The sequence below is a fragment of the Hyaena hyaena genome, unplaced genomic scaffold (assembly GCF_003009895.1).
Source record: "Hyaena hyaena isolate Hyena2069 unplaced genomic scaffold, ASM300989v1 scaffold_526, whole genome shotgun sequence".
NCBI lineage: Eukaryota > Metazoa > Chordata > Mammalia > Carnivora > Hyaenidae > Hyaena > Hyaena hyaena.
Window position 1 is genome coordinate 1,121,014 of NW_024081160.1, and position 12,125 is coordinate 1,133,138.

The window sequence follows — 12,125 nt, forward strand, 5'->3', positions numbered from 1 at the left end:
TCTCCCTTCTCCAGTGCTCGCTCTCAGCGCCCCCTGCCGGCAATCCCCGGGACGCCGCAGGCGCAGGAAAGTTAAATCCCAACTCTGAGCCTCCGCATCCAGGTACAAAGCAAGGGAAAAAGGGCAAGGAGGTAGACGCGCTTCCCGCCAAAGCCCCGGGAATCCGGATCCGACCGCGCTAGGCCGGGGACACTGGGCGCCGCGGGGAGGGGGCACACTCCGCTCCTTGGCGACTGCTCTCCTGCACATCTCTGCAGGACCAATTCCCTCCGGGGCCCAGATGGACCTCCGGCTCCGAAATCCTGAGCCCGGGGATGCGAAAGCGTGGGGCCGCGAAGAAATGCCCGCGAAAAGGGAGTCGCCCATCCGGATGGCAGCCCCGGGCCCCCGCATCCCCAGCCTCATTCTCCCTCATTAACCAAAGCGCTTGGCGGAGTTGAGCCCGAGTCCCACCGCCTCCCGGTTTCTCCCACGCGCCGCAAAGCCCTCTAACTCGGACGGGAAAATCTGCCCCAGCCGGCGGGGCTGCGGAGCACAGGGACCCCGGCGCGTCGCTCCCGCCTCCGCGAGGCTGGACGCGCGCCCGCTGCGCGCTCAGCGCCCGCCTGCGCACCTTCCCGAGGTGCTGGCTAGGGGTCCCGCCTCGCCCCCGCCACTCGCCCGCCGCGTCCCTTCCGCTCCTTACCTCCGCACGCTCCGACCTCGGCAGAGACAGGGACACAAACTTCCAGCCCGTGCACTCGCTCAAGTGCGGGCGCCCCGCACGGACGGCAGTCCCAATCCTGTGCGCGCAGCCACCGGCTCTCCCCCGCCCAGTGCCTGCGGACCGACCCTGCCTGAGATCCACACGACCCCCCCGCCGACCACTGCCGCCCCCGGGTCGCGGCCGGCAACGCTGCACAGTAGGGGCTGCGGCCACGGCCACGCGGGGCCCGGGCGGGGGTCGCTCACCAGGTGCGAGGCGCGCTCCTCCCGCCACACATGCAGCGCCTGGGGCCCCGGGCAGCTCTGAGGGTCCTCTTCAGTTCCCGGCGGGGGAGGTCGAGGCAGGGCCGCCCAGCCCCGTACCACTTGCCGAAACGCACCCGCCACTCGCCGCGCTCCGGGCTGGGGGCGTCGGTCTGAGCGCCAGGCGCACGGTTCCCGGGCGCGCAGCCGGGCCGGGGGTGAGCAGGTTCGTGCTCCGCGGGGCCGACGGACCGGGAGAGGCAAAGTTGGGTGCCGGAGCCGGCTCTGCAAGGGAGCCGCGGTAGGAGAAGGGAAGCTGCCGGGAAGGGCCACTAGGGCCGGGCCGCCCCTGCGGAGCGTGCGAGCCGCCGCCAGGCAAGGGCCGCGGCCGGCAGGGGGCTGCGGAGCCCACCCGCGGCGGGGGGACGCTGCGCGCGAGCGGGCTCGGCGAGAGCAGCCGCCGCCGGCGCCGCCTTCCCGGCGAGTAGAGAGGCGCGGGGCGCGCGGGCGGGGAGCTCGGGGCGGGAGCTCCGGGCGGCCTCGCCCCGCCCCCGCCCCGCCCCCGCCCCGCCCCCGCCGCCGCGCCGCCTCTGCCCCGCCCCGCGCGGGTGAAACCCGAGCGCCCCACCCGCCTCCCGACCTCCCTGGGCCCCGCCCCCGCCCCCGCCACGGCCCTTTCCCGGACGGGACCCTCTCCTCGCCCGCCTGCCCCCTGCACCCCGGAAGCCCCACTCCTTTCTCCCTAGTGCGAGTGCGCCCGAGCGTTGACTTTCGATGACTCCCTTTCCCCCGCCTCGCAGGGACCTTCAGCGGCTCCCCGCCCCCCCCATCCGGCCTCGCAGACGCGGCTCCGGGGCGGGAGGGGTGGGGGACGGCGGTATAAAGGGCGGGAGACTGCGCGGGCCGAACCCCGAGACGTGGCGCCCACCCTGCCGGCCTCAGCTCCAGGTACGTGCGCGCCCCCGGCCGAGTCCGGCCGTGTGGTGGGGGGGTGGGGGGGGCCGGGGCCGCCGGGGCCTCGCGGACTCGGAGTCTGTGATTTTGTTCGTTTCGTGTGACATCCCCATGTGTGCTGCGAGCTGGAAACTTAGAAGACCGAGAGTTGCTTCGGGCTCTCGGAGGGGCTGTTTTAGGGTGCACCCCCCGCCTGGTTCGGCCGGATTTCACTGGACTGAACTTAGAGAAATGAGCAAATCCGACCAACCAAGGGAGGAGGCAGGTCGCAGGGTCCCCAGGTTGCCCCGCTGAAAAGGAACCCTCGGATGGACAGCCAGCTTGTCCAACTCTGGACCAAACGTTACTTGTTGCACTTTTGCTGGATCCTTCGGCCTCGTGGAGCAAGTACAGAAATGAAAAAGATTTATAACTGGAAAGCATAGTACTTTTCAAGACGTGTAGAATTTGATACTTTGTTGCAAAACTTCCGTTTGGAACCCAGAAGGGCCAACAGGTCACCCTTTCCCTCCGGATGGGGGTGGGGAACGGTATCTCTGGGCCCTGTTTTTCTGGATCTGGGCCTCAGAGGGTGGCTTTGAATTTCCCTTGCAAGAGGAAACGCGTGAGCGCTCCCACCGCTGTCCCCTCTGCCTGCAGTGACCTAGGACGCCCCAGGGCCCACATTCACACAATCGCTCCAGGGTCTGGGTCTTGGGATTTGTCCGACGTGGAAGGGCCCGGTGTGCCCTAACTGTGCCATTGAGCACATCTGTAAAACAAAGAACACCTCACTGGCTGTGAGGGGTCCTGGCTCTCGCAGTAGACGCGCAGGTCCGGGAGGAGAACAGTAGAAACACAAAGTGACATTGATTTGTCTTTATAGCCTAGAAATATTTTTTTATATAAAAGAACTAAGTAAAAGGAATTCTGAAGGTTTCCATGGGAGCTGAGCCCAGCCCCAAATCTCCAGTTTCTCTTTCTCACTGTGGGTACTCGAGGGCTCACTCGGATTTCCTGTAAGACGTCCAGGGGAAATGTCCATTGCTGGAGGGCCTCTTTGAAGAAGTATTCTTTCCTGAGCTGTGCTGGGGGCATTCCGCCTGCTGCAGGGCAGCTGGCTGGCTCCTGGAGCCTTAATGGAAAGCTTCACACTTCTGTGCCTGGCACACAGGCCGCTAACTCCTTCCTGACGTTCCCGTTGATTCTTCTGCCGACGTGGCACAAGCGCCTTGGAGCCCTCGCTGGGAGGAGGCTCGCTGGGAGGAGGCTCGCTGGGAGGAGGCTGGGCAACGTCTAGCCTGGCTATTCTGCTCCCGGGGAGTTGGGAGACGGGGATGGAGGACACTGCCTTATGCTTGACCTTGCAGCCCTTGAGTGAGTGAGGGCACCCGTAGAGCCCCCAGCCCTCAGGAAAAATGGAGGCAGATATTAGGACCCAAATGTCTTTAGCTAATCCTTGTCAGCGTGCCTCAACATTATTACAGTTAAAGGCATGCACACTTAAAAAAAAAAAATGCTTGGCATGTAGAGAGTTAAGCATTGGAAAGAAACTAGCTTTCTACCCCATAAACCAGGAGGGATGGTAGCATCATGTTTAATATGTAACTTTATGTGTATGTGGGGCGGGAGTCAATTTTATATGCAATGTACAAGCAATAAGGAAGCATTGTTAAAATATGTATATTTCACGATAAGGAATTACAAATTAATAATTAGAATGAGATAGAGTATCCTTAGTTTAAAGGAAAATGATGGTGATTTCACCTTGTTACCTGGGGAAAGCTCCTTTACTTTTCTGAGCTAGTCTTCTCATTTGGAGCTTAAACCAACCTGTTGGTAAGTGGGTCTTCTGTAGCAGGAAGGAGATAGGAGGGGGTGAAAGTGAGACCCTCCCTCGCCAGGGCCCAGCACAGAGGTAGGCTCTTTTTTTTTTTTTAACTTTATTTATTTTGAGACCAAGAGAGCAGGGGAGGGGAAGAGAGAGAAGGAGAGAGGAAGAATTCCAAGCAGGCTCCACACTGTGCAGAGTGAGACACAGGGCTCAAACTCATGAACCACGAGATCATGATCAGAGCAGAAACCCAGAGCCGAAGCTCAACCTACTGAGCCACCCAGGCGCTCCTGAAGTAGGCTCTTTACAAATAAAATTTTTCTAAAGAATCCACAGATGTTTCCTTTTTCCAAATGAAATTACTGAGTTTCTTTTTTTCCTTTGAGAAGCCATTCCTCATTGGAGAACTTCCTACATGAACTGCTTCTCATCGCACTGTAAAGCTAGAGGTGATCATTTCAGAACAAAACTGTTTCCTTCTCTTGTTTTCAGGATAAAATGATAGCTCCCCCTGAACTGTTTCTGATGAGCCAGGCACATAATGTAAAAAAAAAAAAAATATATGAGAAACCCAGCTACACACTCGGTGAAAATGATGAACCGTGGGTCGCTGATTCATGTGACTTGAAAAACGCCATCCATTTCCTGATTCACCTTACTTTCTGTGTGGAGAGGTGGAGGATCTCTCATGTCTCTGAAATAAGTAACCATTTTGTCTCCTCTTTGCCTCTCTCCCTTCCGACTGAATTCCAGCCACGTCTCTGCACTGCCGCCCCTGTGGAGTGGAACCCAGGTCACCCCCGGGAAGAGGCGAAGATGCCGCTGTAGGTCAGGAGTGCCCGCAAAGGGAAACCTGGATATCTGTGATCCGTACGCCGTAATGAGATACTATTAATGTCATGAAAAACCTCCGTCCAGAAATCGTGGCCTCCGGTGTTTACATCTTCACTGGCTTTTCCTACAGGAGAGCCAGGGGCCAACACATCACAGTCATCAACCACAGGCATCCCTGCCCTCCGGTTTTCCTTCTTTTAGATCCATGGCATTTGAGGGTTCGTAAAACTGCTGGATCATCTGATCAACCCCGTGTGTGTGTGCTTGTAGATGGCCACATATTGGTAAAAAGATAGGCCATTTAATGCCTCGCTGAGATTGCCTAGTGCTCTTTTCTGTTCATGTATGTAAAGACCCATGAGTATGGCTACAGGTGACGCAGACTTAAGTTTTGAGAGATGAAGAATCCCCAGGTCAGCAGAGCTTAGGGTGTCTTCAGCCTCTACTCAAGTCCCTTGAGCTTTACCAGAAACTCTTTAGGGTTCTTTTACCCAAGAAAGGGTAACCACCCCCTTTAGGGTAGCAGCCCTCTCCCCTGTAAGCAGGCCAGCTTTATTCAAAAACAGCAGCCAATAACCAGGATGCAATAGAAGCAAAAAACACACCTGGCACATCCGAGAACGAGCATGAATGGGCCTGGGACTAGGTGCAGGTGCCTGGCCCTTAAGTAGAAGGACTAGGTCCACTGCGTGGGCACCTGCTCTCAGCCCTCTGCCAGTCTGTCCCCGGGCACTCATTCGCTCCGAGTCTCTGAGTCTGGATGTCCACTCAAGTCCATCCAGAACCCGCCTCGAGCTTCCCTTGTCTGGCCAGAGAAATATGCTTTGCCACTGGCACCTGGGCCGTGGAGGTTGACACAGAGCAACTTGACCTTCACACGCCCCAGGTGAGTTCTCCCCACGGAGCTCCCTTGGATCAACTCCACAGGTGAAAAACACCTCAGGGCTACATTTGGGAGCAGCCTACTTAAAGCCCACCTCCTAGGAGCCACAGCAAGAACTGAAGGCTGCAAGAGCCAGAGCCTACATTCCCCAAGAAGAGCTCACGTAGTTTTTACTTAGAAAAGTTTAGTAATTCATCTTGCTTCCAGGAAGGGCCTGTTGACAAAAGACACTGCATTTTACTTTAGTTTTACTTTAGTAAAACTTTTGCCTTTACTTCTGTGTATCCAGAAGACCAAAGTAGACTAGAGATCTGTAAGTATTTCTGCCTTTTCTTTACCATTGAATTTCTACCAACCCAATTTCCATTTAAAAAAATGTCTTTTTTAAGTAAAAAAAGATCTGTGCTCAAAACACCTGAAGTCATTCTTTTAGAAGTATAGTATGGGGAGAGGGAAAAAGCTAGGGATTAAGAGATTTCTGGAATAACTGGAGGAGATGCAGATAGTCTGTGGCACAGAAATAAGTATCTGTATGGTTTCCTAAGTGTTATTTTCTGACACTGGGCTTTGTGTGTATCTTGAGTGTCTAGAAGCAAACAACGGCTGTACTTGAATCAATGTTCTATTTCTCTGTCTTTGGAAAGAGAGCTTTGGGGGGAAATAAGTCCCTTTGGAAATGTGTTTTCAAAAATAATGTTAGTCCTACATAGATTTAGGAATAAAATACAAATTGTTCTGCCTCCGTATTCTATCATCCAATGAGGAGATTAACTCATAATGACCTTGAGTTCAATGGAAAGAATATCTACTATGTGAAATTAAACCAAGGGGCAAAGTGTCTCCTGAATCTTGAAGCAGCTTAGTGGGAAGACGAGCTGTGAAGGGTCCTGTCACCCATCTGGCAAATCTCATTTCAGACCCCTCCTTTCGTTCCTGTTGCGGTCACCTTAATTCAGAATGTCAATTTCTCTCACCCCAAATCCCACAGCCTCGTACCGGCCTCCCTGCATCTCTTGGTCTACAGCGTACACCCCAATGATTATCCTCAAACAGCAATCCAAATCGTCCTTAATTCACAGACCAACTTGATTTTATTTGAATTGCAATCTGCCGAGCTAAAAACTAATTCTTGAAGCTAGGTGAGACCATGGAACTTAGCTGTGACAGATAAGATGTAAGTGGGTGCAGTTCCAACAACAGCATCATAAAAAGGGCCAGCGATGGGGCGCCTGGGTGGCTTAGTCGGTTAAGCGTCCGACTTTCACGTAGGTCATGATCTCGCGGTTCGTGGGTTCAAGCCCCGCGCCGGCCTCTGTGCTGACTGCCAGCTCGGAGCCTGGTGCCTGTTTCAGTCTGTGACTCCCTCTCTCTCTCTGACCCTCCCCTGCTCACGCTGTCTCTCTCTCTCCTAGAAATAAATTAAAAAATATTTAAAAAAAAAAAAAAAAGGGCCAGCGATGAATACCGTGACCTTTCTTGACCTTCCCCTCTCACTTGGGATCCCTGCCTGGAACTTGATTGTGGTAGCTGACATTCCAGCCACCATCCTGGACTATAAGGTCACCTTGATGATACAACCCATGAGACAAAGATAGTAGAGCTAAAACATAAAGCCTAAATCCCTGGTGACCCTATGGAACCCCCAGGCCAGCCTGGGATTGCCTAGCCCCAGACCATAACATGAGAAAGAAATAACTTTCCCTTTGGTTTATCCAGCATTGTTTCTGTTTTGGATTTATCAGGAGAATGTGATTCCTGATGGACAGAAGATAGAAGATTCTTCTATCTTCTCCCAGATCGGACATCCCTGGAGCTTTATCTCAACATCACTACCCCTACTTTCCTCCCTCATTCCCTGCTTTCCCTCTTTCAACCAGGTCTGTCACATAGCATATGCCCAGCGTTTGGCTGCACATTAGGAATAAAATGGAGAGAAACAGAGAGGGTCCCTGTCCTTTTAGCACAAGCATTATCAAAAAAATGGCATGTGAGCTGGCATTTAAAGGACAATTAGTGACTAACGAGAAGAGGGGGTCATTCAGGGGAAGAGAATGAGATCCAGAGAAGAGTGGCAATATTAACTTTAGAATTTAACTCAAACACACTTGTTAAAATGCCAGGGAGAGTAATAGTAATTGCAAAAGAATAGCAATAGGTACAATCTTATTAAACAGTAGAGCAGGAAAAAGATGAAATAAGGCAATTTGATCAATCCAGTAAAAGGCTGGGAAGAGAAGACAGAAATGGAAAGAAAAAAATTGTAGAGAGAAAAGAACTAGTAGAAATTAGTAACCATGTAAAATTGCATTATAGCAGATAGAGAAGTACAATGGGAAAAAATAAGTGAGGCAAATATTAGTCACAATGAAGTTAGTTTACAAATACTAATATCAGTAAAACAGATTCTAAAACAAATATCTTTTTCAGTAAAAATATTCATTACTGAAAAAATTCATCCCAATAGAAAATGCAAATGTGTATGCAAGTAACAAAATAGTTTCAAAATATTAAAGGTGGGGCACCTGGGTGGCTCAGTCAGTTAAGCACCTGATTTTTTATTTCATCTCTTATGATCTTACAGGTTTATGATTTCGATCCCCATATCAGGCTTTGTGCTGACAGTGCAGAGCCTACTTGGGCTTTTTGCCCTTTCTCTCTGCTCCTTCTCTCTCTCTCTCTCTCTCTCTCTCTCTCTGTCTCTAATAAATAAATTTTAAAATATGTATATATGGTAAACATCTACAGGATGATTGGTAAAATTAACAAATCCACAGTCATTGATGAAGCACATTCCTGGCACTGATTGACACATCCCAGGGGGGAAATAGTGTGAACTTAGATATACCATGAGAAGCAATTAACAAAGTTATTCTAATGGAAATATTAAATACTCAGGCAAGATTTACAAAAATTAAGCAAGTCCAGGGCCACAAAGCAAGCCACAGTGAATTTTGAATAATCTCCATGATGTGATTAGATTACAAATTAACCCTTTAAAAATAACAGAAAACTTACATCTGTCAGTTGTAAGCCACATTTCCAGTAGCATGTGTGACAAAGAAATTGTAGTGGAAATCAGGAAAATTCGTATGTTGCATGAAAATGGAACGTTTAAAACTTAACATAATGTGGCTAAAGTAGTATTTACAGAGAAAGTTAGCCTTGAGCACTTATGTTAGGAAAGAAAGGCTGAAATTAACAAGACAAGCAGCCAACTCAAAGTTAGGAACAAAGCAAGGAAAGTAACATAGTCATTAATATCACATATTAACAAAATAAACTACAAAATTACAAGAGTCAATAAAACCAAGCTGTTTAAAAAATCATAAAATATCAATAAAATAAGCAAACATCTGGCAAAGTATATAATTCACTAGAATATTTAGCTTTAGGAAACTAAAAGAGAAATGAAAATCCAAATACATTTATAACCAATAAAGAAACCGAGTCAGTAAACACCAAGTAAAATAAACAAATAAGACATGATTTTCTAGGAAGATTCTATCAAATATTCAAGGCACAATTAATCCCTATTTTATAAAAGTTATTCCAGTGCATGGAAAAATGAGAGGCCAAACACCCCCAAATTTAAGGATGTTTTATCATTAGAAAATATATTAATATAAATCACTTTATCAGCAGAATTAAAAAGAAAAACCATATGACCATTTCAATAGCTACTGAATGCACTTCCATGAAATTCAATGTACATTTGTCATTTAAGAAATACTTCTTGACTATTGGACCTGTAATAGGAGGGAAGTCGCCCCAATTTGATAGGCTATCTTTCAAAAAGAGAATCCACAAAAAATACTTGACATTGAATCATGGGAGGTTGGAGACCAAGACGGGTGAGTACACTTCAACCCTTCCATGTGACTGAAACCATAATTGAAAAGGATGAAACAAATTTAACCCCAGACAATAGAATTGTCTCCATCCAAGCCACTTAAGAACATCTACAGATAAGTAATTAGAATAGACAGAAAGACTGCAAATTTGCCCCCAAAAATCTCAATATATAAATCAATTCTGCTCCCATAAACCAGAAGCAAAGACAAGAAAATACAATTTAGAAAAATTAGCATTAACAAAAAAAAAATTGGTATGTTACCTAAGTTATTCTGGCAAAAGGTATGTTGGACCTCTGTGGAAAACCTACAAACCTAAATTTAAATATCTTTTAAAAAAAAAGATCTTAAAGAATATCAAAACAAATTGATGCTATCCCATATCTGTATGGATGATTCAGTATTCAATATGATGATTCAGTATTCAATATAATCAAGATATATTCATATCTTGAATATGAAATATTCATTCAGAAAGATCCACGTTCCCCAAATTCATCCATAAATACAATGGAGATCCAATCCAAATCTCAACTGGCTACACTGAACTTAAGTAGATCTTAGTAGTGGTAAGCAAAGCAAGGACAAATGTCCAAGGGTGATTAAAGAATTTCTGCAGGAGCGCCTGGGTGATTCAGTCGGTTAAGTGTCCAACTCTTGATCTTAGCTCAGGTCATGATCTCATGGTTCGGGAGTTCGACTCCCACGACAGGCTTTGCCCTAACAATACAGAGCCTGTTTGGGATTCTCTCTCTTCCTCCCTCTCTGCCCCTTTTCTTCACATGCTGTCTCTCGTGCCTGCTCTCTCTTTCTCTCTCAAAATAAACTTTAAAATAAATAAACTTTCAAAAAGTAAAGAATCTCTGCAGAAAATGAGCAAGGAAGATAACATTGTTCGTAAAGCTACAGATATTGAGACATTGAGATGTTGGCATGGGAACAAAGTGAGCAATGTGACAGAGGGCACATAAACAGACCCACCTACACGCCATCTTTGTTATGTGACAAAGGGGCCCACTCCCCAGTGGTTGGCCCTACCTCTCCCCAGATGTGCAACTCAATAAACGAGTCTAAGGCAGCTGAGGACCATGATGTAAAAACACCCAATCAGATACCCCCCCTAAACCATTTACAGAAATAACTTCAAAGTAGATTAAAGCCAATGTGAGAAACAAAACATTAAAACATTTAGGAAAATGTATAAGAGGCTATCTATATGACCTCTAGGTAGGGAAGCAGTTCTCAAGATACAATGAACAGCCATACAGAAAAGAAAAAAAATCAATATAACAACATTAAAGTTTAGAACTTCCATATGATGAAAAACAACTTAAGCACAAGCCATAGCAGGGAGAAATTTCAGCGCATACAAATGACCAAAGATGGTAGACAGAGTATGTTTTCAAAGCCCTACCAATCCGCTGGAGAAGGAGGAAATGAAAGGAAAATGTGGAAATGAAGCAGGAAGTTCGCTCGATGGCCAATAAACAGAAGAATAGAATAAAACCTCCCAAATCATGCTAGAAATGTGATTAAAAGAAGGTAGCACCATGTCATACCAATCAGATTGACAACAGTGAAAAAGTCTGGCAATACCAGCTGTTATCACATATTGGCCAGGGAAACTGTAGAGGTATAAAATGGTACGATCGGGGCGCCTGGGTGGCTTAGTCGGTTAAGCGTCCGACTTTCGCTTAGGTCATGACCTCGCGGTTCGTGGGTTCGAGCCCAGCGTCGGGCTCTGTGCTGACTGCCAGCTCAGAGCCTGGAGCCTGCTTCAGATTGTGTCCCTCTCTCTGACCCTCCCCTGCTCACGCTGTCTCACTCTCTCTCTCCTAGAAATAAAAGTAAAACGTAAAAAAAAAAAATTAAAAAAAAAAAAATAAAATGGTACGATCACTTGGGATGGCATCTTGGCCACGCTTGAAACATTGAAAATGGACATTCCATACAGCCCAGTTAGCGAAGCTGCAGAGGATATGTCATATACTGTATTAAATATTATATACAGTATTAAATATGAAGTATTTATATAAAGTATTAAAATGAAAATAAATCATATCTATGTAATGTATGGATACATACACAGCAGTGAAATAGCCCGTGACCTGATGGACACTAAATTCAGGTTGTTTATTTCTGGGTGGCTGGGAGGGAGATCATGGAAAGATAAGGGTTGCCACCTTTATCGGTGCTTCTGTTTTCCACAAAAAGAGAAATAAGATATGAAGCAAATATTGAAAAATGTTAAGGTTGGACAGAGTTGGCTCAGTGGGTGTTCATTAAATTATCCTTTCCTGTATGCTCATAAGTTTTCACAATTCAGTAAAAAATGTTGATGGGAAGTAAGGAAGTATAGACAGTTGGCAAAAGAAAGCTCATTAAAACAGTTTTTTTGTTTTGTTTTTGTTTTTGTTTTTGTTTTTGTTTTTGTTTTCTTAGAGCAGTTTTGTCCTGAAGAAGAACAAAGAACCGGGAAGCAGTTGGAGGGACATGAGCACAGAGGGTTATTTTTTAAAGCGGGTCATTCCAAGCATATTTATGCATTGACTGAAATACCTTCGTGGACAGAGAAATTGATGGCATACTAGAGAAACAAGGTGATTATAGGAACAAAGGCCCCAGAAAGATAAAAGGCAGTAGAATTTGTGTTTGGAGAGAGTAGGGTTTTCACAACATTGTCCTAGGAGAGAGGACCAGACCAAGATGGAAGCTTTTTTGGTTCAGAGGAAGGCCTGCCCCTCTAAGAACTTTTGTTTTCTGAATGACGCATAAGGTCAGGTTCCCATGAGGAATAGGGAGAGGGCATCAGCATTAGAGAAGAGAAGAGAAGCTACGAATT

The 12,125-nt window shown here is 47.5% G+C and overlaps 1 long non-coding RNA gene and 1 other non-coding gene across 2 annotated transcripts; both read left to right on the forward strand.

Moving 5' to 3' along the window:
* The first annotated feature begins 1,621 nt into the window (after window positions 1-1,621).
* Window positions 1,622-4,865, forward strand: LOC120247511. Its single transcript, XR_005532334.1, has 2 exons — window positions 1,622-1,896; window positions 4,469-4,865. It is a non-coding gene; the product is annotated as an uncharacterized LOC120247511 (long non-coding RNA).
* Window positions 4,301-4,370, forward strand: LOC120247519. Its single transcript, XR_005532339.1, has one exon. It is a non-coding gene; the product is annotated as a small nucleolar RNA SNORD123 (small nucleolar RNA).
* Window positions 4,866-12,125: the final 7,260 nt, after the last annotated feature.